Here is a 24558-nt window from a genome sequence, read left to right on the forward strand (position 1 = left end):
TAAGACGGAAGGCAGAAATGAATTGTCTCTGAGTGGTACTCCAGCCCAAAATTGTCTGCCCCTCCTCTTGACCAAAGTGATAAAAGGAAATTGTATGATAAAAGCTGAAGTTGACGGGAAAGGAAAATGGTCACGAGCTATATGTTCCTTCATTTCAACTAACCAAACACTTGGTACTCTTCGCAAAATAACATTGAAAATCTATATTTGAGGACTGAAAAGACAAACACAGCTTTGGAGAAAACAAAAACTAATATTTTTAACAAAAACTAGCATACTTAAAAGAAACTACTAGTAAAAGCAAATGATTAAAATGTATATCAATAAATATATATATACATACACACAAAAATATTATTACTAAATTCGTTAACTCTTAAATAACCTGTTAGAAACATTCTCTTATATGTTGCTATTCAAAAAAAGGGTTATTTCTTTTTTCTATTTATGTTTATTGCAGGTAAATATATTTTAGAAATTATTTTAAAACATTCATAATTCCACTATAAAAATTTTGGTGTATCTTCTTCTAGCTTTGTATCTGTACATTATGTTTACTATCAAAGTTGGTGTCATTCCATACACAATGTTTGCAATCTATTATTTTCTAATAAATGTTTCTCCATTTATAAAATATTTATCTAAAATGTGATTTTGGAACCATATATATTTATTACCCATATGGATTATACTATAATTTATTTAGGTAATCTCCTACCATTGGACATTTCGGTTGTTTTCAAATTTTTGCTAGCATAAAAAACATTTGGCCTGTACCTTTGAATATTTTCCTAGGAAAATATTTAAACATGAAATTATGGGGTCAAAGGGTATACACAATAAAGAACTTTGATATATATCACCAAATGCCCTCCAGAAAAGTTTTTCCCATTTATATACCACTAGTTGTGTATGAAAATGTTCACTATTGATTTTTAAGTGATATTGGTAAATTATTGCTCTACTTGAGTTTTGTGTATGAATCTTACTTCATGAAGATTTACAACCTTCCAGCTAAAAGAAATTTATTTCCAGAACTCTGTTTCTATGAGCCAGAGCCTGCCAGAATACACCCAATCTCTCATTGAAGTTCACTTTCATTGGATACAAGCCTTGTCAATCTTCTGACATACAGCTCTATGAACCCAATTTAAACTGCTCTTCAAATCAGGTGAGAGTGGTTAATTCGGAGTGTGGAGGAAGAACAGTGAGGTGTGGAACAGAAGGGGAAATTGATTATGCAGAGACAAACCCACCCAGATTTCACCAGCTCTCACCAAATTCCTTGCTTATTCTTTTTTTCTCTTCCCCACCTCTAGCCACAGCTAAACCGTCCACTTTAGAAGCCTTCCCCATCCTTCAGTTTGCCCATGCCCCCAGCTCTCCTCCCAACTGCCATACAGACTCGGTCTACTGAGTGTTCTGACCACTAGGACCCATCTAGGTTATGCTGCCTGTTGTTTGCCCTCAACTGGCCTACTTCTGCCCTCTGATGCAGCCCTTAATCTCTGAATCATCACTGAGGTCTGCCACTTGTCGCCATGTGCAGGCAGGCTGCTGAAATACCTCCCAGAGACTAATTTAATATAATAATATAGGCAAAGTTTCACAGGAGGAGTCTGCACACTTCAAGAATACTTGCTGCTGGGCATTTCCTTCTCTTTAGCCTAATCTTGGATTGGGTAATCTTTGTCAATCTCAAAACAGAGAAAGATCCCCAGCCCTCTATCCCAATGCCAAAAACAAATAAAGAAGCTTTGCTGAGAGAACACAGGGTGTAGGGGCGGAGAAAGAATAATCATTGTCGAGAAGGTGACAGAGAGAGACACTATCATTTGTTAGGACCTACTGTGTGTATAACAATATTGAAACCTCTTAAAGCTGACAGATATTTATTATTGTTCCCATTTTGCAAATGAAGAAATTAATGTTAAGAGGTTAACTGACTTGCCAAAGGACACATTATTGCTAATTCTTGACCTATAGTTAAAATCAGTCCTGAGTGAATACACAGAGCCCAAATGGACTATGGATTCAAAGGGCCTGGATCTTCAACAAACTTCCACCACAAAGCATGAATTCTGGAACCAGGCAGATCTGGCTTGAAATTCCAGCCTTAGCTTCTATGTGTGACTTGAGGCAAGTCAATTCACTTCTCTAAACCTTGGGTTCACTATAGTAAAACAGGGATAATATTTTTAAAATATTTAAATTAATATTAAATTAATTAATATTAATATATAATATGGATAGGGTATATAAATTGCCTAACCAGACCTGGAAAATATCTAATAAGCACTCATTAAATGTTAAATATTATTATTTGAGGTCCAAGATTCAGATCCTTCCTAGCTGTAAAAATTTGAACAAGTCACTTCAATTCTTTAGCTTCATTTTCCTCACATGTTCAATAAGTGTATCATTCACTTCATAGACTTGGAAGAATTCAATGAGATTGTCACTACAGATAGGATTTCTTAGACTTCATAACAGGTAAATGTCCATTTTTTCTCTCTCCCAAGGTACTATAAATAGTGGAAGAGCCAAGACCACAACCCAGAAATCCTGACACATTGAGCTAGGTTCTCTATCCTAACACATCAGGCATAGAGTGCAGATGCTTGGAGGAAAGCGTGTGTGTGTGTATGGGGTGGGAGGCCACATTAATACAATTTAGGAGCTGGGAAACGTGTGGCAGCATACCGCTACCTCTCTAGAAAAACCATTCTGTAACTTCAAGTCTAGTTACTTACATCTTGTGGCCCCATGGAGATATTGGTAACGTTGAGCTTTCTTTCTGTTTTGATTTACACCCTGATAGCTGGTGGAGGGTAGACAGTTCTCATGATGGAAGCTAGACAGGTACACAACACCTTTTTATACTTACATAGTTGTCTGTCTCTTCTACATAAACTCCATAGGGTGAGTACCTCATCTGTCTTGTTCATTATTGTAACTAAAGCACATAGAAGAGAGATGATGCCTACATGTGCACTCCATGAACTTGTTCAAGTTAAGAGAAATTGACTACATAATCTAGATTTTTCAGTTTTAGAGGCAGAATGAGACTGATGATTGGAAAGCCGAATTATGTAGCTGTTCTCTAAACACTAGTTTCTTTTTATTACTAAGCTCTGAATTTTTGGAAAAGGCAAATTTCTTCTTAAATGATAAGACAACCAGCATCAGAAGATAACAGCAGTAACTTCCGACGGAACTAACTGAAATCCTGGTGTGGCCCTTTGATCAAAGCACAAAATTCGAAAAACCAAACATCATCTTTCACAACCACTGTTAATAAAACAGAAAGATGAGAAATTTGAAGAATGCTTTGAATGTTCTTGTACTTTGTCTTCCAAATTCACTTTTCTGCAAAACACACAAACACATACACAACAAGAATATATAAAGCATTCGAATATTCACTTCCTGGCTGCTTTGCTGCAAAGCCTTTTTCATTTGGGAAACCACACATTTTACTCATTCCTTCCTGACAATGTTAACTTTGTCAGCTAGAAGCTCAGCACACAGCTTCTAGTCACACCTTCAAGCTTTCTGGTCACAACTGCAAACCTCAGTGGCTTATCACTTCACATCAGCATGCTGTTCTTCCTGTCCTGTGCTGGAGTAAAGGATGTCTGGAATAACCACCAGATCCCAGAGAAAGATGGTCTGCATCACTCTATTGGGAGGAGTGATCTCACCTGGCCAGGTTCCCACCTCCATGGTTGTTTATCCGTATGCCTAATCTTTATGCCACTGAGTGATATTAAATTTCCTGGCTCTTGCAGTAAAACCTCAAATCACTTCTTGTTTGAGGTTTCCTGAACCCCTAATTAGCTACCTCAGTTGTCCTTCTTGCCTTTACAAAAATGCTGTTCTAATGCTCTAGGGTTAAAATCCTCTATATCGTCCCAACTGACCTCCAGCAGTCAGTCAAACAGTAGCTATCCTTCCTCCAGTTTCTAAGTAACTAAATGAGAGAGCCATCTCAGAAACTAAGGAAGTATGAAAAAAATAATGACAAAAAAAGTATATCAGATGGCTATTTGGGCTCTGTGCCACTAAGGGATAAAGTCTAATCACAGGTTGAAAGAATAGTTCTGTGAAATAGTGCCATAATTGAGAATTTTGATTCTTCAATCAGTGTTCTCTCCACTGTATCACATGGTTCAGACTCTACGCTCACCCTCAAATCATTTTTACCTTTGCTGTTTATTTTCATTAAATTTTTTGGATTTTCTATTCTAGCTCATTACCATATAATGCTAGGAAACCAATTACCAAAATAATCAATAAACAATGTCCACACAAAAACTTGTACATAGATGTTTATAGCAGCTTTACTCATAATTGCCAAAATTTGGAAGCAACCAAGATGTCCTTTAGCAGGTGAATGGATAAATAAACTGTAGGACATCCAGACAAGCCAATATTATTCTGCACTAAAAAGAAACAAGCTATCAAGCCATGAAAAGACATGGAGGAAACTTAAATTGTTATTACTAAATGAAAGAAGTCCATCTGAAAAAGCTACATACCATGTGATTCCCACTATATGACACTATGAAAAAGATAAAAATATGGAGACAATAAAAAGATCAGTGGTTGCCAGAGGTTGGGAGCAGATAGAAATTAATAGGTGGTGCATGGAGGATTTCTAGGGTAGTGAAAATACTCTGTATGATACTATAATGATGGATACATTTGTCTAAACCCATAGAATGTACACCACCAACAGTGAACCCTGAGGTAAACTATGAACTTTGAGTGTAAGAAAATCAGAGACAACATAAAATATTTATCCTAATGACCTATTATCCAATCTTGGTTTGAATATGATAAACTTAGCAGATAGTGAGGAAAGAGTATAATAAATACATCAGAACTAGAAGGAAGTGAGAGAATAGGGACAAAGAGTTAATATGTTAAAGATTTTTTTAATCTAAAGACTGTTTCTCCCCAGCCTTGTTCAATCTTAAGTGGATCATCTTATTCAACAGAAGACACAGAATGAAGATTATTTTGTGGAGCAACCAAAAGTTGTGGGCCCATAGGAGGGTCAAAGAGAAGTTGTTTCTTCCCTTGTCCTTGAAGTTGACATCTAAGTCTAAGAGAATTATAACATGATTTTATAGTGTACATTCATAAAGGTCTACAACTTGAACAGAAATATTTATTTTCATAAGAAACCTGAAGTGATGACAGTGTAGTGTTGCACAATGAAGTGGAGATGAGGTGACTTTCCATGAAAACTCTGAAGGGGATGGCCACGCATTTTTATGCAGTGTAAAGGACCAAATAGCACTCCATGTCAAACAGGCTACCAAGCCAGGTTCTAGGGCTTCTTTGTCCAAAAGGTAGCCACAAGCCACATGTGGCTATGTAAAGTTAATAAAAATTGAATAGCACTTTAAAAAAAAGCAGTCCATTAGCATCAATTACACGAGTTATTCCACCCTTACATGAAAAATCAACAGGATGATTTATTATAATTGACTTATTACAGTATAATAAAATGTTAATTACAGAATCTAGATTGGCACATGGGTGTTCATCCTACAATTCTTTCAACAGTTTTCTATGTTTGAAATTTTTCGTAATAAAATGTTGGAAGATAACTATAAATTCAATTACACTGGCCACATCGCAAGTACTCAGTAGCCACACATAACAGCTAGTGGCCACCCTATTGGACTGCACAGATAGAGAACATTTCTATTATCTCAAAGTTTACTGGACACAGTAGCTCTGGAGTCCAGCTGCTCAAGAATCCTGGCAAGGCTTCAGAGACTAATTCTTGCACCCTAAGGTCGGTCCTGACTAGTCCCTGGGGCGAGTGGATTACGAATACCAGGACTGCACACTTTTAAAGAGTAGGGGTTCAGCCAGAGGAATAACAGCATACCACAGGCATGGTTACTAACAGAAGGAATGAAAGATCAAGTCTATCAGAAAAAGGTTGAAGGGAACTGGGAAACATGATTGGGACCTGTGTTCATTAGGAGTTAAAATATGAATTAATAAACGAATAAATACACTGACACATGTATGTGTTTAAGGCTAAGTTTTAAATAATTTGTAAAGCTGAGAACTCATTTAGTTCCCACAGATACACAAAATACATACACGGTAAAATAAGAAATAATGACATAACAAGAGATGTGCCTAATTTGGGGTACTGACTTTACTCTTGTAACCCTTTAGGCAATCTCTGCTTATACCAAAAACATTTAAATGTGAATAATCTCTGAGGAGTTTGTGATAAATGTAAAAAATCCAGGACTTTCTGTAAACAACTTCTATAAGGACCAAAAAATTAAATCCCATCAGGTATGGAAGAAACAAGGGAAGATGTACAATTGCCTTTAATGGGTGTGAATCTGGCTACACATTTCTACTGGAAACAACTTCTGCCCTAGGACTCACCTACTAGAACAAATTTTTATTATCTTTAAAGTAAATCAGAGACATAGACTCCTGGAAAAAAAAAACACTCTCCATCCAGGCTTTGATATGTTTATTGGAGCACAATTTCAAAGAAAGGTGGCTTTTATTTACAGAATTTAATGTGTGCAGGAACTGTCCAACCCACTTGGACCCAAGTAAGGATAACAATCAAGCTTGTTTATGTATTTTCTTACCTTGTTTGTATACAAAAAAAAATTTGTCTGCTTCACATTCATAAAAATCTCAGTATTGTGAATGACAAATAAGCCCTCCCTTACCCATCTCTTAATTAAATATAAAAGCAGCTTGAAAAAACACACAACTTACATTGGTTTAATCTTGAAATGTAATCCAATAAGACTAAAAACTAAACATTTCAGGTCCTGTACCAAACAGTAAAATACTCGAAGGCCTTCAGGATCCCTAAAATTTAAAAAGGTAAGAGTTACTTTCTGGTTTCTAGAATGAAACAACATAATTTTCTAAGTTAATTCCTAAAACAAAACAAATACCAAAAACCTAAAAACTTAACTTAAAGGAAGTAAGGAGAAGGGGAGAATCTGCTGGTAACTACAATGAACATACTGAACAATTACCATCTCTATCTTTTCTGTAAGAAAGAAATGTAAATTTTCTTCACCAGTATTCATTTCATATTTAAAGTGTTCATTTTCTCATAAAAGTAATAGCTATGTATCACAAAAATGTATAAAGCAGATAAAATTATAAAGATAGAAAAAAATACTTGTAATACTATATGTCACTCCACACAGAGTAACTATAAATATTTTGATGTTGCTCTATTTTTTTAATAACTAAAATCATTCCCTGTGCCCTTTTTAACATTATTTTCCACTACATTAAAAAAATTCACAAATAATTTTTAGTTACTTTAACAATTCTCTCCTTGTTAGAAATTTGGATTTGTTTCCTATTATAAATAAGGCTTCAAAGACCACTTTATGAATAACAGCTTTTTCATTATTTGAGAATATTTCCCCAGAAGAGATGCTCAGAAATGAAATTACTAGGACATAGATGAGTAAAACGTCAACAGCTTTCAAAGCATATTATCAAATTGCTTTCCAAAAACACTGTACCAATTTACAATCCCAGTGGGTATGAATGCCACATCCTCACCAACTGTGAGAAAATAAATTTGATAGTTTAAAACTCTCTGGTCAGTCTTTATGAACACAGCCTTTTGTACCCAATAGTTATTAAGCATTCATTCCTTTCTCCTTTCCTGTAATAAATATTCATAAGGCTCCTATGTGTGGGCCAGGCACTGTGCTAACTTTGGAGATGCAGCAAGGTTCTCAGGGAGCTCACATGTAAACCAGCAAAGCAACAAATAAGTTATTACAATTTAAAGTGATAGGAAAAAGCAGTGTGCAGACATTTTAAGGGGAAAGAGTAGAAAGAAAGAACTGGAAATAGATTTTTCACACAAAGACAATGGTATGTGCTACAGGGACACAGAACTTGGGAGGATGAGGTAGCTAAAACCATACTTTAGCTCTACTAGATTTTTTTCCATTTATTGGAACTAGAGGAGAATGATGTGACATGGGGCTAATGAGGCTGATATAACCCAATGAGGATTTCTTTTAAATTTTGTCACACTGTTCACAGATTTTTACAAAAAAAGCAGCTAATAAAACTTGGGTATTATTATATTTTTGGATTAAGAATTTTTTGGCAATCAATTAAATACCCTGCTAACATCTTTGATCACAAGTCTTTAATGACATAAGAATCAGAATTACAGCTGCATAATAAACTGATACGGTGTCATTGAAATATTCTTAAAACCTGGCTATAGTTCTAACTCTGTTAGAGATAACAAATTTTATCAATTTAGTCAAACTGCTTTACCACACTTACTTTGACTGATTTACATCAATAAGAGAACCTATTTTTGATGTGGTAAAAGAAATGTGTTCATCTCCAATTACAATTTCAAGCTCCTGAAAAAAATAAAAGAGAAATATAGTTAATATAAAAATCCTTCCCAGAGATATCTGTATTCTCGCTCCCAAAAGGTCCCAATTTTAGCTGCAAGTTTTCTAGCAGTCACAGAGAAGTAAAGCAAAAAGGACACTTGATCTGTTAGACATAAACCATGTCTATAAAATAAGAACCTCAGCAACTGCTCAACAGTCCCCAATGCTGGGACCAACCAAAAGTGCTCTCCAGAGATCTCTTAAAGAAGATACTATAAAATGAACAATATACCTAAAAGTGACACACAAATGTTTCTTATAATGTCAGTACAAACTGAAGGCATCACTTTGAAGCACAATGATGTAAAAATAATAATATGGGTATAAGCCTATTTTTAGTATGATAAATACAAATGCATTTATCCTCTACTGAGCTCTAAAAACAAAATGCATAATAATAATAGCACCACTTTAATACCTACTATGTGTCAGGCCCTGCTGCTGGGGACTTTACAAACATTATCTGTAATCCCTAAAATGCTTTTATCAGGTAGGCTCTATTAGGCTCATTTTACAAATGTGAAATCCAAGATTCATAAAGCATAGGAAAATACTTGTTGATATTTACAACTACTAATTTACAACCACTGATATTTGAATCCTGGACTCTAAGACTAAAAGACTCGGACTCTTTTGAGTTTACAAAACATTAAGAACTAGTAAAACAAACACCATAAAGTAGACGTTCCCAGTGTGCCATGATCACTGTGTAAGTTTTTCTCTATATTTTACCTGCAAATCTAAAACCAGTAATTAAGAGGCTATGTCTGTGACTTTTCAGGTTAAGTAAGAGATGACATTACAGACAGTCTTAGCTACACATTTGATCAGAAGACTTAATTATGCACAGCCTAAGGCTCACACACAATGCAAAGTTAAGTGAGACTCTCAAAGTCATAAAATCTTTAATCTGAAGATCCAACAGACAATTTCCGGAGCATGCCTAATCCTCCCCACCAACCAAAACACGTGAACACATCATCAAACGGCTAGATGAAAATACTGGGCTCTCCCTGAGTCTAAAAGACATAAAGAGTTTACTGCTGTTGTCTGTATTTTAGTACATATGCACATATGCATAAAACATACTATCTAAATTTACTTTTTATAAGTGTTTACAATGCATAAAATAAATATTGCTATGACCTTTCCTGTTCTAAATAATGTTTTTTTTTTTTAAATAGAAGGGTTAAGTTACTGCTAGAGTGTCAGCATGTTAGATTTCTCCACATTTTCTTCTAGGCAAAGAAGGTGTTACAAAATATAATCCTCAGGAACATATAAAAGAGAAATTAAAAATTTCTTCCTTCAGGGGTCATATCTCATTTCTCCAGGAGTTGAAAAGACACAATTCTTTCTAACCTGTGAAATCAGGCTTTCAGAGCACTTCAGAAGCCCTTTGAGACACATCAGTTACTCTGAAGGGAATATGAGAGGCAAAGGCAATGGTCAGTTTGAACAAAAAAACCAATCAAATCCCTCTCTGGGGCATAAAGATGCAAATAAGAGGTTTCAAAGTTGTAAATTTGGAGACAGTAAATTTTATATAGTCAATGAGATCCTAAGTCTTGAATTTAACATACACCTGTACTTATTCCTAATAAAAGTGATTAACATACAATACAAATTATTCATAACAATGTAAAAACATCCTAACTTTGACTGTGGTAGCTACAGAGAAGACTGTTCAGAAGGATGTAGATTTCACTTTAGAGCTATGCATCAACTCCTACTAGGATGTAACACAGAAAATGAGGCTAAGTAAAACAAAATTAAAGAGTATGCAGAAATCTTGTCAAGATGGTGGTGTGAGCAGACATTGAACTTGCCTATTCCCACGAACACAACCAAGTTACAACAATTTTTGGAAAAACTGCCCCAGATTGAAAACTGAAAACTGGATAAAAAGAACCCCCCACAACAAAGGACAGCCCTGACAAAGGCAGAAGAGGCAGTCATTCCTGCTAGACAGGAAAAAAGCCCCCTTTGGGAGCAGTAGAGCTTCTCAGCTGGCCAGGCAGGAGCCACCCTAAGGTACGCAACCTTCCCTGGAGGAGTGAGGTCTGGAGCAGGGGTGATACTGCTATAAGCATACTTCAGACTCAGCCCAACTGAGACGGGAGTCTTACTGTCTGGCTTTGCTCACTATTAACTGCAGCAAGGATACCCCCAGGAAAGCTATTAGCTGAAAGCCGAAAAGAATTGGGTCTTAAAGGGCCCACGCACAAACTCACTCATTGCAGCAACCTAAAATCACCAGAGAGAAGGCTGACAGTCCTTTGGTGAAATGAGACTCACCTGGTAGGCTCTGTGGGTATCTTGGTGAGAGGAGAGACCTCTCTTGAGACTGAGACATTGGTGGGGGCCATTGTTCAAAGCTGGTCCAGGCATGCTGACATGGAACCCGGTGGGGGCCATTGAGGTTCATCCCTTGGCCTGTTAGCCCAGGGGTCTGACATGCCCACTAGAGCACAGATTTAATGCAGGCAATCGGCTCTAGGGACCAGCCCCACCTAACAGCAAGCCCTCAGGCTACTTTTCAGCCTGCATTGACTAGGTGCCTTGATCCTCTACAGGCAGGCAAGGGTGTCTGCCCCTGTGGGGCAGGGCCTGTGTGAGGACCAGGTGAACTGTGGGGGACACTGGTGAAGTGGGGGCCCCTGCAGTGCGGCATCAGGGTATGCTCCAGGGGATTGAGAAGTGTGCACAGACCAGGACTGTGTTGACAGTGTATGTGGTCCAGTGGGGGGTGAGGCTTATCAGCAGCAGAAGACCTGTGATTCACAAATAGCCATAAAAAGGATCAGCGCCCCCTTCCAACGCCTGAAATAATTCAGCGCCCCAGTGCCTAGGGCCAGCCCCACTCAGCTGCACTCCTAAGAGAACTGATAACAGCTTGTAGGCCTGAGGCTTATCACAACTGTACCCCATGAGCCTAGCAACCAGCTACACTGGGTACCAACCCAATTAAGAGGAAACCTGCAATAGGAGTGTGCTGATAGACGTTGTAGAAAACAGTGCTGAAGCTCCCCAAACCAAATTTACAAATAGCTTGCCAGGGAAGGAAACATTAGATTCCCTGGGTACCTGCAGTGGGAGCAACCCTGCCACAGCAGAAGGACACAAGTAGCTCACAAAGGGGTCACGCCTGCTTCTGATGGACTGGTGATGAGAGGGAAGCACACTGCTGGGCCTCATAAGGCATCTCATACATAAGGCCACTTCTCCAAGATCAGGAGACATAGCCGACTCACCTAATACATAAAAATAAGCACAGAGAAAGAGGCATAATGAGGAGGCAAAGGAATACTTTCCAAGCAAGGGAACACTACAAAACACCAGAAAAAGGACTAAATGAAACAGAAACTAGTGACCTACTCGACAAAGAGTTCAAACAAAATATCATGAGGATGCTCACAGATATGCAGAGAAGAATGGATGAATACAGTGAGCACATCAGCAAAGAACTGAAAGATAGTTTAAACAAACCAATCAGAAATGAAGAATACAATACTCAAAATGAGAAATTCACTAGATGGACTCAATAGCAGAGTGGAGGAAGCAGAGGAACGGATCAGCGAGCTAGACAAAAGACTAGAGGAAATCACCCAAGTAGAACAGAAAAGAGAAAAAGAATTAGAATGAGAACAGTCTAAGGGAACTCGGGGGCAATATCAGCATGCTAACATTCAGATTATAGGTGTCCTAGAAGGAGAAGAGAGAAACAAAGGGGCAGAAAATTTATTTGTAGAAATAGTAGAAGAAAATTTTCCTAACCTGAGGAAGGAAACAGACATCCAAGTTCAGGAAGCACAGAGAGCTCCAAACAAAATAAGCTGAAAGAGGCCCACACCCAAGACATATTATAATTAAAATGTCCCAAATTAAACACAAAGAGAGATTCCCAAAAGCAGCAAGAGAAAGGCCACAAGTGACATATAAAGGGAAGCCCATCAGGCTATCAGCAGACTTCTCAGCCAAGATTGTACAGGTGAGAAGAGAATGCAATGACGTATTTAAAGTGCTAAAAGGAAAAAACCTACAGCCAAGAATACTCTATCCATCAGGTTGTCGTTCAGAATGGAAGGAGAGATAAAGAGCTTCTCAGACAAGCAAAAATTAAAGGAGTTTATCACCAGGAAACCAGTTCTGCAAGAAATGTTGAAGGGACTTATTTAAGTGGGAAAGAAATGACCACAAATAGAGATTAAAAAAATTATCAAAAAAACAAAACAACAACAAAAAACTGGCAATAAAATCACTTGTAAGGTAAAAATATAGTAAAAGCAGCAGATCAACTACCTGTGAAGAAAATATGAAGGTTAAAAGACAAATGTACTAAAATCACCTATTTCAATGATAAGAGGATAATGGATAGACACACACTAAACAAGAGACTATATATGATTTGAAAAACATATAATGTGGGAGGAGGGGAATGAAAAAGTAGAGCTTTTAGAAAGAGGTCAAGCTAAACAGTCGATCAACTCAATATAGACTATTATATGCACAGTGTATTAAATAAGGTCCTCATGGTAATCACAAATCAGAAACCTCTAACAAGCAAGAAATAAAGTAAGACAAAAGAAATCAAACATATTCCTAAAGATAGCCATCAAACCACAAGGGAAGAGAGCAAGAGAAAAAGACACGACCAGAGAAGAACTACTAAAACACCCAGAAAAAAAAGTAACAAAATGGCAATAAATAGATATTTATCAATAGCTACTTTAAATATAAATGGACTAAATGCTCCAATCAAATGCCATGGGGTGGCCAATTGGATAAAAAAACAAGAGCCATGTATACGCTGCATAAAAGAGACACACCTCAGACCATAAGACACTCACAAACTGAAAGTGAAATGATGGAAAAAGATATCCCATACAAATGGCAAAGAAAAGAAAGCAGGGGTAGCAACACTTATATCAGACAAAACAGACTTTAAAACAAAAACTTTGACAAGAGACAAAGACAGATACTGCAGAATGATAAAGGGAACAATCCAACAAGAAGATATAATACTTGTAAATATCTACGCACCCAACATAGGAGCACCTAAATTATAAAGCAATTATTAACAGACATAAAAGGACAAATAGACAGTAACACAATAATAGTAGGGGACTTTAACAATCCACTTACACTGATGCAAAGATCATCGAAACAGAAGATCAATAAGGAAACACTGGCCTTAAAGGATACATTAGACTAGACGGACTTAGTAGATATATACAGAAGATTCCATCCAAAAACCACAGAATACACATTCTTTTCAAATGCCCATGGAACATTCTCCAGGATTGATCACTTATTTGGCCACAAAACAAGTCTCAATAAATTTAAGAAGACTGAAATAATACCATGCATCTTTTCTGACCACAAAGGTATGAAACTAGAAATCAACTACAGGAAGAAAAGCAGAAAAGCCACAAAAATGAGGAGATTAAACAAAATGCTACTGAACAATAATTGGGTTAATGAAGAAATCAAAGAAATCAAAAAATTCCTGGAGACAAATGAAAATGAAACCACAACATTCCAAAATCTGTGAGATACAGCAAAAGTGGTTCTAAGAGGGAAGGTTATAGCAATTCAGGCCTACCTCAAATAAGAACAACTGCAAATAGACAATCTAAAAGTGCTTCTAAAGCTACTGGGAAAAGAACAACAAACGAAGCCCAAAATCAGCAGAAGGAAGGAAATAATAAAAATCAGAGCAGAAATAAACACAATAGAGACTAAAAAAACAATAGAAAAAATTAATGAAACCAAGAGCTGATTCTTTGAAAAGATAAAGAAAATTGAGAAACCATTAGCTAGACTCACCAAGAAAAAAGGAGAGAAGGCTCAAATAAATAAAATCAGAAATGAAAGAGGAGAGATTACAACGGACACCTCAGAAATACAAAAGATAATAAGAGAATACTATGAAAAGCTATATACCAACAAATTGGATAATCTAGAAGAAATGGATAAATTCTTAGAAACATACAACCTTCCAAAACTGGACCAAAAAGAAGTAGAAAATTTGAATAGACCGATCACAAGCAAGGAGATTGAAACAGGAATCAAAAACCTCCCAAAAAATAAAAGTCCAGGACCAGATGGCTTCTCTGGTGAATTCTACCAAACATTCAAAGAAGACTTAAGACCTATCCTTCTCAAACTCTTCCAAAAAATTGAAGAGGAGGGGAGGCTAACTCCTTCTACGATGCCAACATTATCCTGATACCGAAACCAGACAAGGACAACACAAAAAAAATTACAGGCCATAGGCAGTACACTCTTTGACATCAGTTTCAAAAGAATCTTTTCGGACACTATAACTCCTCAGTTGAGGGAAACAAGAGAAAGAATAAACAAATGAGACTTCATCAGACTAAAGAGCTTCTTCAAGGCAAGGGAAAACAGGATTGAAACAAGAAAACAGCTCACTAATTGGGAAAAAATATTTACAAGCCACTTATCCGACAAAGGGTTAATCTCCATAATATACAAAGAACTCACACTGCTTAACAACAAAAAAACAAACAACCTGATCAAAAAATGGGCAGAGGACATGAACAGACATTTCTCAAAATAAGATATGAATATGGCCAATAGACACATGAAAAGATGTTCATCATCGCTAATCATCAGGGAAATGCAAATCAAAACTACACTAAGATATCACCTTACACCCGTTAGATTGGCAAAAACATCCAAAACCAGGAGCGACAAATGTTGGAGAGGTTGTGGAGAAAAAGGAACCCTCATACACTGTTGGTGGGAATGCAAACTGGTACAGCCACTATGGAAAACAGTATGGAGATTTCTCAAAAAGTTAAAAATAGAAATACCCTATGACCCAGCCATCCCATTACTGGGTATCTATCCTAAGAACCTGAAATCAGAAATCCCAAGACTCCCTTGCACCCCTACGTTCATCGCAGCATTATTTACAATAGCCAAGACGTGGAACCAACCTACATGCCCAGAAACTGATGATTGGATAAAGAAGATGTGGTATATATACACAATGGAATACTACTCAGCCATAAAAAAAGACAAAATTGGCCCATTCACAGCAATGTGGATGGACCTCGAGGGTATTATGTTAAGCGAAATAAGCCAGTCAGAGAAAGACGAACTCTATATGACTCCACTCATAGGTGGAAGTTAGTATATTGATAAGGAGATCTGATCGGTGGTTACCAGGGAAAAGGGGGGGGTGGGGGGAGGGCACAAAGGGGGAAGTGGTGTACCCACAACATGACTAACAAAAATGTACAACTGAAATCTCACAATGTTGTAATCTATCATAACATTAATAAAAAAAAAATTACAGGCCAATATCACTGATGAACATTGATGCAAAAATCCTCAACAAAATACCAGCAAATCGAATACAACAATACATGAAAAAGATCATACATCATGATCAAGTGGGTTTCATTCCAGGGATGCAGGGATGGGACAACATCCACAAATCTATCAACATGATACACCACATTCACAAAATGAAGAATAAAAGTCACATAATCATCTCAATAGATGCAGAGAAAGCATTTGACAAGATACAGCATCCATTTATGATAAAAACTCTAAATAAAATGGGTATAGAAGGAAAATACTTCAACATAATAAAGGCCATATATGACAAACCCACAGCAAATATCATTCTCAATGGAGAAAAACTGAAAGCTATTCCTCTAAGAACAGGAACAAGACAAAGATGCCCACTGTCACCACTCTTATTTAACATAGTATTGGAAGTCCTAGCCAGAGCAATCAGGCAAGAAATAGAAATAAATGGGATCCACATTGGAAAAGAAATGAAACTGTCACTCTTGCAGACGACATGATTTTATATCTAGAAAACCCTAAAGATTCCACTAAAAAACTTTTAGAAACAATAAAGGAATACAGTTAAGTTGCGGGATACAAAATCAACGTACAAAAACTTGTTGCATTTCTATAAACTAACAACAAAGTAGCAGAAAGAGAAATTAAGAATACAATCCCATTTACAATTGCAACAAAAAGAATAAAATACCTAGGAATAATCTTAGCCAAAGAGGTGAAAGATCTGTACACTGAAAACTATAAAACATTGTTGAAAGAAATCAAAGAACACACAAAGAAATGGAAAGATAGTCCGTGCTCTTGGATTGGAAGAATTACCATCGTTAAAATATCCATACTTCCTAAAGCAATCTACAGATTCAACGCAATCCCTATCAAAGTTCCAACAACATTTTTCACAGAAATAGAACAAAGAATCCTAAAATTTATATGAAACAACAAAAAACGCTGAATAGCCAAAGGATTCCTGAGAAAAAAGAACAAAGCTGGAGGTATCACACTCCCTGATTTCAGATTATACTACAAAGCCATAGTAACCAAAACAGCATGGTACTGGCACAAAAACAGACACACAGATCAATGGAAGAGAATTGAGAGCCCAGAATTAAACCCATACGTTCAAGGACAGCTAATATTCAACAAGGGAGCCAAGAGCATACAATGGAGAAAGGAGAGTCTCTTCAATAAATGGTGCTGGGAAAACTGGACAGCCACATGCAAAAGAATGAAAGTAGACCATTCCCTTACACCATGCACAAAAATCAACTCAAAATGGATTAAAGACTTGAATGTAAGACCCGAAACCATGAAACTTCTAGAAGAAAACATAGGCAGTACGCTCTTTGACATCGGTCTGAGCAGCATATTTTCAAGTCCCATGTCTGACCGGGCAAGGGGAACAAAAGAAAAAATGAACAAATGGGACTACATCAAACTAAAAAGCTTCTGCACAGGAAAGCAAACCATCAACAAAATGAAAAGACAACCTAACAATTGGGAGAAGATATTTGCAAACCATATATCAGACAAGGGGTTAATATCCAAAATATACAAAGAACTCATACAGCTCAACAACAAAAAAACCAACAATCCAATTAGAAAACAGGCAAAAGATCTGAACAGAGATTTCTCCAACGAAGATATACGGATGGCCAACAGGCATATGAAAAAATGCTCAACATCATTAGCTATCAGGGAAATGCAAATCAAAACTACAATGAGGTATCACCTCACTCCAGTCAGAATGGCTATAATTAATAAGACAGGAAACAACAAATGTTGGAGAGGATGTGGAGAGAAGGGAACCCTTGTTCACTGCTGGTGGGAGTGCAAATTGATACAGCCACTACGGAAAGCAGTATGGAGCATCCTCAGAAAATTAAGGATAGATCTACCATATGATCCAGCTATCCCACTGCTGGGTATTTATCCAAAGAACTTGAAAACACAAAAGCATAAAGATACATGCACACCTATGTTCATTGCAGCATTCTACACAATAGCCAAGACTTGGAAACAACCTAGGTGCCCATCAAGGGATGAATAGATAAAGAAGATGTGGTATTTATACACAATGGAGTACTACTCAACCATAAGAAATGATGAAATCCGGCCATTTGTGACAACATGGATGGACCTTGAGGGTATTATGCTGAGTGAAATTAGTCAGAGGGAGAAGGTCAAATACCATATGATCTCACTCATAAGTAGGAGATAAAAACGATGACAAACAAACACATAGCAAAGGAGATTGGATTGGTGGTTACCACAGGGGAAGCGGGGGGCGGGGGGAGGGCAAAAGGAGTGATTAGGCTCACATGTGAGGGGATGGACTATAATTAGTTTTGGGGTGGTGACCATGATGTAATCTACACAGAATTCGAAATATATTATGACGTACATCCGAAAATAAATAAATGGAAAAAAAAGAGTACTTACCCGGTGCCTACTAAACGGAAATCCAAAGAATCAATAAGGATCTATTTTAAATAAAGAGAAACACCGTAATTATATTATCAATTTTTAATATTTAAGCATCTACAGAATCACCAATATGAACCTGTCAGCCAAGCCTGTTGGGGGAGGCCACAAAGCATCATCTTCTTTTGTAATTTCACTGTCATCAATAATCCTCTTCAATTCTTCCATTACACTCTTGTGTACATAAGCCTGAAAATAAGTTATAATAAAAATTTCATAATGCCTATTTCTTCTCATAGTTCAAAAGTAAATGATAAAACGTAGTTATGAACCCTGAATATTCAAACGGAATATCACAGAAAAATTTAATTCTGATCCAAAAGTACAAGACGGGAGAGAATGATTTATCCTATGATTTTTTTCCACTCTCTTGCCCTTTCCTTTAAGATATATATTTTCCCTCTTCACATCATTAACCCCATTATAAAACCAAGTATTCTGCCTTTTTAACATGAGATTCAAATATCTCCAAGTGGCTAATGGTGACGACACAAAATTATGAGATGAACAGAGACAAAAGCAAGTGCACATCATAGTGTGCTGAACTTTCTATCTCTAACTTTCGAGTCTTTCATTTAAAATTATACTGTGTTTCAATCATGATTATCAATTAATAGTGAATAGAGTAAAATGACAAATTATAAAATGAATTAAGCGATATGTTCAAATGTGGGATTACAAATTAATATACTCAGATTGCTTCTTTTGTTGTTACAGAAGCTAACAACTATATCTAATTTAAGCAGAATCCCTTTTGAATCTATTAATTGGCTTCTTTACAATACAGCCTTAGATGTACTTTTGTAAATTCAACACAGACATGAGGAAAACGAGCTAAATGTAAAAAATTAGACATTCAAAAAAAACTTACTTATTTTCTCATCATGACATCATTTTTGTAATTGCTGTTGTTGGCATATCTAAGCTTTCCTGTGGGGAGTGGAAAAAAATTCAACCTATAACAGCAAAAACTGCTAAAACAAAAAATAAAGAAATGGCATCGTAAGCTATTTTGAAAATAAAGGATATTTTATACTACTATTTTTATTAATTATTTCCTCCCTCCTAGCATAAGATAAATGCTAGACACGTAGATACTCAAAAATTTACTGGTAAATTGGCTGCAGCTGAAGCCAAATTTTTAAATATTCCATGCCTTCGTTATAATTTTTAAGTATTCCATGCCTTCAACGTAATTCAATGTAATGGGAGGGCCATTTCTAAGTCCCATTTTCTTAAGCTATGTCATGAACTACACAGGGAATGTGAAAAAGGAACAAATATTTCTTTTAAAGTTTATGTTGTATGTCTGTATTGGTGCTCAGTGATTTACTCAGAAGACTTAATCTAATCCATAAAACAACACTAAAAAGTAGGTTTTCTTCTCTCACCTATTCACAGTTGAGAAAGCAGAGTGAAGTAAAACCTGCCCAGGGTCACACAAGATTCAGGTCTAGATCTACCATCTTCCAATAGTCATGCTTTCCTCACTACTCCAAAATGTTCTCTGTTAATTATTTTCCTTCAAATTAATGTATGTATATAATATGACAATGCTAATATTTCACAATTGTGACTAGGAAGCATACAAACTATGTGCTGCTTCTGGATAAAGGTTGGCCAGTGGCTTAGGTGATCTATAGCTAATTTTAATCTGCCATGACTTTTGTACTCCCTGATGCACGCTTCTCCTTATGCACAAGTGCAAATGTAATGTGGTCCTGATCCGCTACAAGCATAGATTATCCTAATGAGGTGAACCCCTTAAGAACCACTGTCTTTGTGAGTTACTGTTAAGCGGATGGTGTGGTGGCAGATAAACAGACGAGAACCACTGTCCTGGCATGAAATTTCCTTGATGATATTAGACTACTTAATTTACGTTACTGGGTAAAAGTAATATGGACAAGCTGAAAACTGTTCACAGGGAAAGGCACTGAAAACAGTATCACATAAGAAAAGAAAAGATGGAGAATTCAGGTAAATTGGTTACTTAGCTAAATTTAGAAGAGACCTGAGAAGAACAAGAGAGAATGAGGTGATTATGGTTTCTAAATTGCAGGGCTCTAGTTCCTTAAGTTCTGCCTGAAATGTCTGCTACTGTTCCCCTTTCCTAATATGTGATCCTCCCTTAATTTTTCTTTCATCCTCTCATAGAACTCTGTCCAAAGCATGAACATGGCACTTAATATCCATACTACTTTATGGTTAGTTTCATGTCTGTGTCCCTCGCCAAGACACGACTCCTTGAAGAAAATCCAAGAGTCTTACTCAGTTACTGCACCTTAAATTTTTGGATTCACATGTTGCCCAGCAAATAATATACATTCAAAAAACAAAAGCCTATGCAGTTGTACTGTCCTTGTTTCAAGAAGAGTTCAGTACACAATAAGACTCTCTAAAGAGAATCAGAGCTGTGAAATGACAGAATCTGCTGCACATTACCTGGGCAGCAGGGAGTTCCACCTCGCCCTCTACTCATGCTGCTCTCAGCGGTCTTCAACGTTTCTCCCTTAGAGACCAAGAAAAATACTCTCAAGACTCCTCTCAACCGTCACCTTCTTTAGGAAGCTTTTCCCAATTCTTTCACATAGATCTAACCACTCCCCATTTTTTGTATTCTTAATGCATCCAAAGGAGAATAACTGTATTTAAGTACGCAAAAGACATCATTACACTCATTTTTCTACTCGTCGGGCGCCCCCCTCCGGAACAGGTCTCATTCGTTTTTCGACACGTTGCCTTACATACAGCGACCGAATGAATAAAATGGATGAATGGGTAATCGGAAAGTTACTGTCTCAGGAAGGATATCAGCATCGATGGATCGCTGCGGGGTGGGGATGTTCTCAGAAATAATCACGTTATGTATTAGGTCGAAAAACTAGATGACCTGCAAGGTCCGCAGCGCTGCGCTGATTCTGAGATTCTGATTCACGTGGGTTCAGCTTTTCAGCATCTGGCAGGATTAGCTTTTCTGAATTAATTTACACCCACTATCTTCCATTCACGAAACCGATTTATGCCTCCTATACTCTTAAACTCCTATTGCTTCGTCTCAAGCAGTGGCCTCAGCTCACATTGCAAACTCGCAGCCCCGTGGAAGCTGCTCGCCCCACCCCGCCTCCTCCGCGGCGGGTCCGCCTCGCTTCCTTCCCCAGCTCAGGACAGCGCTGGGGGCGGCGCCAGCGGCCCCTCCTCTGCTCACCGTCCGGTCGAAACTCAAACTCCAGAAACTCGTGTCCAAATTTCCCCTTGTGCCCTACGTAGTAGCGCAGGAAAAAACCGCTGGCCATAGCCATTTTTGTCCCTGGAAAGCCTCCCCAACACCTGGCCAACGTGCCGTTGGGCGCCCGGCAGTGACGTCAGTCGCACAGGCTCTAAGCCTCACTGCGCGCGCGCTCTTTGCGCCTCTCGGATGCCCAGAGGAGAGCCGGAAGGCGGCATCTCTCAGAAAAGATTCGGAGGCACGGGATGGAGGGTAGTAGGGATGTGAGTTTTGCTTTACTAGGATTGTAAGCGCCTTACTTTCAATACTAAGTAGATCATGTTATATTAGCAGAGCACAGAACTGTGAAGCTATGATAGCCTTTTTTTATGGGTTTAGGACTAAGGTCTGTGAGTCGTGTTTTTCGGGTCTCTAATTCTCGCGGGATCTTGTGAGGTTGGTGTGGCATTATTTCCCTTTAGCTGGTGGGACGACGAAAGAAAAAGCCCAGATTCAGTGGCAGATGTGGAATACAACCCTTTTCTCCTGCTAGATTCCTAACACGGAGCTTTCCCGTTCGGACAAGGATTGCTAGTTACCCGGCAGCTAGAAGCCTGTGTTAGTAGAGACAAAATAGAAAGAATCCGTTAGACAAAAGGTCTGCAGTTTTGAAAAGCACATCCAAACTGAGAATTCCTGATATCATGGTATAAAAGAGATCCTTTTAATAACAAAACTTCTTTCATTCAGTAAGGGGTAACCTTTAGTGGGCTGTGGAGTTTTCTCAATTTGACTTAGGGTCAAATGTTTTAGCGGAGGTTTCTTACCAGATAAAACTAAATTGAGGAAGTGAACGAATGTTCCGGAGTGGCCTGCGTTTTGAATGATGGGAAAAGACAAGGTGAGCTTTTACACAAAGTCTACTTTTCAAATATTGTTGCATCACTTATTTTATCTACACACACAGTAATTCTGACTGCTGGATGACCTTTAACCATCAGAGGGATTTAGTAGAAAGAGTGGGGATCAGAAGACCTGGGATTCATTCTCAGCACTTATCTGTACCTAACCTTGGTCAAGTCACCATCTCTAAGCATGTCTGTTCATCTGCCAAACAAATATACTATGGTCAACTTTGCCAAGCTCACAGAATTGTTGAGAGGATCAAATGAGGTTCTGCATGTAAAATAAGCTTTAAAATTTATAAAACACTATGTAGTCAATTTTGCACGCATTCCTATGTGCCAGAAAGGGTTGGACACTAGTAACAAAAGGATAGAGCTGGGGCCGGCCCTGTGGCGTGCTGGTTAAGTTCACCCGCTCTCCTTTGGCGCCCCAGGGTTCACCATTAAGATCCCGGTTGTGGACCTACACAGTGTTCAGCGGGCCATGCTGTGGCAATGACCCACATACAAAATAGAGGAGGACTGGCACAGATGTTTGGTCAGAAACAGTCTTCCTCAAGGTAAAAGAGGAAGATTGGCAACAGATATTAACTCAGGGCCAAGCTTCCTTATCAGAAATAAATAAATAAAAATTAAAGAAAACAAAAATAGAGCACTTTGCACTTGTAGTCTAGAAACCAAAGCAAAGACGTAGACACATATTAGCACAAGGGAGCAATTGGTATAAGAAAGAATTTTTTTTTTTTTTAAGATTTTTTTGTTTTTTTCCTTTTTTCTCCCCAAAGCATCCCGGTTACATAGTTGTATATTCTTTGTTGTGGGTCCTTCTAGTTGTGGCATGTGGGACGCTGCCTCAGCGTGGTTTGATGAGCAGTGTCATGTCCACGCCCAGGATTCAAACCAATGAAACACTGGGCCGCCTGCAGCGGAGTGCGCAAACTTAACCACTCAACCACGGGGCCAGCCCCATAAGAAAGAATTTTTTAAAATGCTGGTAGTACACCAGAGGAAGCAAGTCACTTTATTGGGAAATAGAGAAAATTAAAGAAAGGGAAGTATCAGGGAAGGCTTGTGACAAGGTCTGCTATTTAAATTGGACCTTGTTGGATAAGTTCAGTATGTGTTCAGAGGGATGGAAAAGCATTCCAGGAAGAAAATCGCCTGAGAAAAGACATAGTTGTGTGAAAATGCATGATTTTGGAAAGCCAAAAAAATTTAGTATAGCTAAAACATAAGGTTCATAGAAATATAATAACTAGAAGGGCAGATTGGGCCAGGTAATGTTGAACCTATATTCACAATTGTGTAACTGTCAGTATAGAAATTCATATAAATCATTGTGTAAGTGTTAACACTGAAAAATTAATCAGTTCCTACTATAGCCTGACATTGTAGAAAATATACAAGAAGCATAAAGAACCAACCCTTACCACTAGGGTGAAAATTAACCATTTCAGCTTGCCCAGGATTGAGGAGTTTCCTGGGATGAGGGACTTTCAGTTTTAAAATGTGGAAAGTCCCAGGCAGACTGAGATGAGTTGGGCACTGTACTTACTACCAGAATATCCCACAGAAATTTGACCAAAATATTACATTGTATCTCTGAAATATAGACATAATCCAATTGGTTTGTGTTTTTTTGTAGGGAGCCTCATTCAATATCTTTAGATTCCTTAATGCATTTCCTTCAAATTTTTGGCACATGTGCCAGTGTTCATCTTTGTGCCTACCGAAATAGAGCTACAGGAACCAGAACTGTGACTATTGTACTTATAGAATGTACAGTGTTAAGATCTTTATCTGTGGGCCAATGACAGTCTTTATCTCCTAAAAAGACTTCTGAGCTCAAAAGACTGCTCCTCTCTAACTGTAGTTTTAAGGTGAAATATGAAAATATATTTACTTAATCCATCATATATTTAAGCCTAAATAAATGCAAAAATGTTTATCTCTAGTATCAGTGTGTTAGTGCCATCTAGTCAATTCCAGCTCCTGGGGACCCTGTGTACAGTACAGATGAACTCAGCCTAACAGGGCTGAACTCTGCCTGGTCTTATGCACCATCCTGTCATCTTCTGGTGCTATATCAGACAAGGCACCCCCCTTGCTGATAGGATTTTCATGGCAAATGTTTGGGGAAGTGGGTGGCCAGGTCCTTCTG

At 37.7% G+C, this 24558-nt stretch overlaps 1 protein-coding gene and 1 pseudogene across 1 annotated transcript in view; both read right to left on the reverse strand.

Moving 5' to 3' along the window:
• LOC106834105 (killer cell lectin-like receptor 2) overlaps positions 1 to 8331 on the reverse strand; it is a 22608-nt gene extending 14277 nt beyond the window's left edge. Inside the window, exon 1 of the mRNA XM_014845574.3 lies at positions 6778 to 8331. The gene's annotated coding sequence lies outside the window, so the exon portion shown is untranslated. The remainder of the gene's footprint in view (positions 1 to 6777) is intronic.
• LOC139041528 (protein mago nashi homolog 2-like) lies at positions 5 to 21645 on the reverse strand (annotated as a pseudogene).
• Between the last annotated feature and the right edge of the window lie 2913 nt (positions 21646 to 24558).

The sequence above is a fragment of the Equus asinus genome, chromosome 22, assembly GCF_041296235.1.
Source record: "Equus asinus isolate D_3611 breed Donkey chromosome 22, EquAss-T2T_v2, whole genome shotgun sequence".
Classification (NCBI taxonomy): domain Eukaryota; kingdom Metazoa; phylum Chordata; class Mammalia; order Perissodactyla; family Equidae; genus Equus; species Equus asinus.